Source organism: Sinocyclocheilus grahami, unplaced genomic scaffold, assembly GCF_001515645.1.
Source record: "Sinocyclocheilus grahami isolate Dianchi unplaced genomic scaffold, SAMN03320097.WGS_v1.1 scaffold222.1, whole genome shotgun sequence".
NCBI classification, from domain to species: domain Eukaryota; kingdom Metazoa; phylum Chordata; class Actinopteri; order Cypriniformes; family Cyprinidae; genus Sinocyclocheilus; species Sinocyclocheilus grahami.
This window is the reverse complement of record NW_015505401.1, coordinates 3,742,474-3,747,247: the sequence shown is the minus strand read 5'-3', so window position 1 is coordinate 3,747,247 and position 4,774 is coordinate 3,742,474.

Below are 4,774 nucleotides of genomic sequence, written 5' to 3'. Positions count from 1 at the left end.
AACTCTTATCTGTCGCAATAACGGTTCTATGGCTAATGAATAAAGCATTCCTGACAACGAACATCCTTGCCTACCAACCTTGAAAGGAGTGCATAAGCCACCATTCACTTTAAACACACTCTCAACATCAGTATACAGCATCTTAATCATTCCTAAAAAATCTTGGCAGAATCCAAAAGCTGCTAAAGTTTTCCAAAGATAATTATGTTCAACACGATCAAATGCTTTCTCTTGATCTAAAGAGATCGAGGCACAATCTAAATTAAACAACTTGGGGACATCCAGAATATCCCGCACTAATGAAATATTGTCAAAAATATATGCAATAGCTCTGGTCTGGATGAATAACTTGCTCCATTATTTCTGTTAGTCTGTTTGCCGATGTTTTAGAGAGCAGTTTGTAGTCTGTGGAGAGAAGTGACACAAGGCGCCAATCCTTAATATCTGTCAGGTCTCCTTTTCTTGGGAGGAGTGTAAGGACAGCTCTATGGCAGCCTCCCTCCAGCCAAGCTTTCACTGAGCGCCATGAGCAAATTCTCCCCAACACTGTCCAGAAAGACTTATAAAAGTCTACTGGGAGACCGTCAATGCCAGGAGCCTTCCCAGCCTCCATGCCCTGAAGGGCCTTGTACAACTCATTTAGGCTCAAAGCCTTACCGAGTTTCTCATTGGCTTCTTCAGACACTGGTGTCAAGTTTAAAAAAAATACATGTTCAATTTCAGGCTCTGCAACATATACACAGCTATACAGCTTTTCATAAAAAACACTGCTCTCTTTCTAATATCAATAGGATCAGTAATGTGCCGGATTCAGAACGCAGCCCGTGAATAAAACGTTTCTGTCCATTCTTTTTTTCCAGATTAAAGAAAAATTTAGTTGGAGCATCCATTTGGTCAATATTTTGAAACCTGGACCGAACCAGAGCTCCTTGCACCTTAACCCCTAAAAGATCACTAAGTTGAGTTTTTTTAATTGAAAGAGCTTCAAAACCATTATTACCCCCTGTCGAATCAGCTAACTCTTGAAGTTTTACTATGGATGTATCCAAGGTTTTCATCTAACTTGATAACTGTACAGTGATGTTCCGAGTGTATTGTTGACAGAATTGTTTAATTTGCACTTTGCTAAAATCCCACCACTGCTCTAAGGTTTGGAAAGAGTTCTTTGTAGCTCTAAAAGTTTCCCAGAAGTATTTAAAAGTGTCTTTAAATTTTTTTATCATTAAGCAAAGCACTATTGAAATGCCAGTAAGCACTACTTGGTTTAATTGAATTTAAAATAAAAGAACAGTACACCATACTATGATTAGAAAAACTATCAGGAACACTTGCTAAAAATACCACATTGATGTTTAAAACTGTAAAACCTATCCAACCTAGCTAAAGATAGAACATTGTCACAGGTATGAGACCACGTATATTGTCTTAGATTCTCATTCAAATGTCTCCATATGTCACACAGCTCATGTGTTTTAATGATTTGAATAAGTCTCTTACGAGAAGGGCCATGGGGTTCAATGTGATTCCGATCAAGATTTTCTTCTGTACAATTAAAATCACCTCCCAAAAACAAAAATTCTTCACTATTACAATTCTGTAGTGTTGAATTGAGGGTACTTAAAAACAACATTCTTTCAACCCCTGAAGTAGGAACATAGATACAAAAAAAATACAAAAACGTGATTTTCAAATAGAGCTCTAACTTTTAAAGATCTGCCCTTTATAATTTCTTCAACATCATAAGAAACTGGCTTAAAGCTTTTTGAAAATGAAACAGCAACTCCTCCACTGACAGCAGTGTTGTGACTTAAGATAGAGATACCGTCCCATTTCCTAGACCAATCTGCAGCATTCTTAACAGGGTGTTGCTACTAGGGGTCTGTTGAGACAGTTTCTTCAGCACATACAAAGAGAAACATGCAGTAGCCCCTGTGTGACAGGCCAAGACTAGTATGATTCTAGGCTCTTGGTCGTATTAACTTAAAGGAATCTATTCCTGATTCCAAGCCTTGAGCTCTACTCCGGGCCCAGGAGTCTGGCCCTAACAGGTAAGTATTTTGGGGTATGTAGCCTGGCTGTAGGGAATAATGTCACTGACAGCCGTCTAACGTCCCAGGGGCAACTCCCATAGCAATATGGTAGAGTTGGTACCTAGTGCTCGCCATGGTTCTGGCATGCACTCCCCTCAGCATGGTGGCGTGGGTATACCGTTCACCATAGTGACCCCTAGAGGATGCAGTTCGAAGTTCCCATGAAAGGGAATGTCTCAGGTTACTTATGTAACCATAGTTCCCTGAGTAGAGAACGAGACACTGCGTCCTCTAGGTTTCTTGCCATGCTGCGGACGCAGGCTTCAGACGAAGAAGTGAATGATGTGTGCTCCTGGCGCCTATTTATACTATAGTCGCACCGGTAGTGAAGTCATAGCTTATTTATTCAGCTTTCAGATGATGTATAAATGTATCAACTTCGAAAAATGGACCCTTATGACTGGTTTTGTGGTCCAGGGTCACATATGTCTTGCAACCCTACAGAGAGATAGAGGAGAAAATCTCAAACAAATGTTATTTACATGTAGGAGATATAAATTATGAGGATATTACATACAGCACATCTCTGAAGAACACTGTATTATGATCGGTTGGGTGGCAGGACTGGAGGTAGGCTGAGGTCCAGTGGTGGAGGTAACAAATTACAATTACTCACGTTACTGTAATTAAGTAGTTTTTTCATGTACTTGTACTTTTTTGAGTATATTTTTAAAGCTGTACTTTTACTTGTACTTAAGTACAAATTAAGCAAAATTTGTTACTTTTAAATCATAGTTCGTTACTGAGTATGCCCACAATTTGAATTGATATTCAAACCTTTGTCGGCAATTCAAACCTTTGTCGGCAATTCAGTACCCAATAAAGATATCCGATCGTCAAGGTACCAATAACAGCCCTGATATCTGAAACGGGAATAGCTGTCGCTGCAGCAGGTGAAGAGCTGATCAGACAGTGAAGGAAGGAGCTCAGTGTAATTTATGGACTCAAAGTTTGGAGAAACAAACTTAGTAGTGTTATCATAAATATCTATATTTTGATACCGATACTGTAATATCTGACACGGTTTCATTACTCATTTTTCACAACATCTACAGAATATACACCGATACAAGCTGCATCTCTCTTTCCTCTCTGATAGTGAGTTTGACACTCATCCGCCTCCTGTCGATTACAGAGTCTGAATATCCATGCGGGATTGCAGGTATTCCGCATAATTTTAATAATTCCCGCGCAAATGTGGTGAGCGCTTTATTGTAACATGAGAACACAGTCATTTAATAACAGAAAACTAGATGCGAGATCTCAAATAGGCCTAACTTATACAAATGAACTGCCTGTCCTCTCACTCCGATATTGCTTGTGCGCAGACTGTGTGCAATCGCGATCTCTCCGTGCTTTAAATAGAAATTATTTATCTTTGCTCCTGGATTAAATTTTGTCAAAAGTTATCAACCATTGAGAATAGATCCACGCATGACCGATGAAAATCGTATTGAAAATGAGTAGTCGTCCTGAAAACCAAAATGACCCTACTTACTTTTTTCGTGCACATTACTAGTCTTGTGGTGAAAAATTGAACCATGCAAGTCAATACACTGGAAAAAAAAGGTTTGCTGTTGTAATCTTTAATCAAAAACTGAAAATTTGCTTCCACTCTGGAATGGCGTTCTGGCTCTGATGATGTCAGTTTGACGGCTTGGGGAGAATGCTCTTGTTAAGTCATGATGGAACAGGACTGCTGTTTCCGCGTCCAAGCCTCTACTCATTTCAATTGAAAATACTACAGTATCTCAACAGCCATTATTTAATTCATATTACATATTTAAGCTGAGCATTTAAAAATTTGCTGTGCTCACAGTGTCTCAGACACTAATATTGTAGCTGAATCACTGTCAGGCCATCTGGGATTTCAGTAAGGAGATAAAGGTTAGGGTTATACTTTTTCAGTATTACATGACATTGTGTATATTAGCACAGTTTGTTGTTTTCTTGGGGCGTCTGGCAGAGCGTTAGGACCCAGAAGTGGTGAAGTGTGATGTCAGAAGTAACAAGCAGATATGGGCCCCACTTTATATTAAGTGGCCTTAAATATTATGTACTTACATCAAGAATTAAGTACAATGTACTTATTATGTTTATATTGTCTGGCAAAACACTTTTGCTCTTATTAAGGTGGGATATGGGTAAGGTTAGAGACAGGTTTGTTGGTATGGGTAGGTTTAAGGGTGGGTTAAGGTGTAAGGGATGGGTCAACTGTGTAATTATAAATGTAATTAGCTAAATTAATTACAGATGTAATTACATGCAGGTATTTTTAAAATATAAGTACAATGTAAAAATATGTATGTACACAATAAGTGCATTGTACCAAATTATTAATTTAAATGTAAGTACATAGTTGTTAAGGCCACTTAATATAAAGTGGGTCCCAGATATGCTTAACCACTCCTATCCAACCGTGAATTTGCTCTGAGCAAGAGGTGAAGAGGAGGTGCACCACAATAAAACCCCGCCCTTTATTCAATATTCCGTTTCACTTGGAAATACATCACAACAATGAAGTCAGTTGCAACTTCCAGTTCACAGGTACTTTAATATTGATATTTTTCAAGGTATTGAAGTTAGAAATTCCTGTATCATGACCACTAATTCACATACTTTGTCAAAAAGATAAAAGTGGATTTTGTTCAAAGTAGCTATTATCCACATAGATCTTTGATATG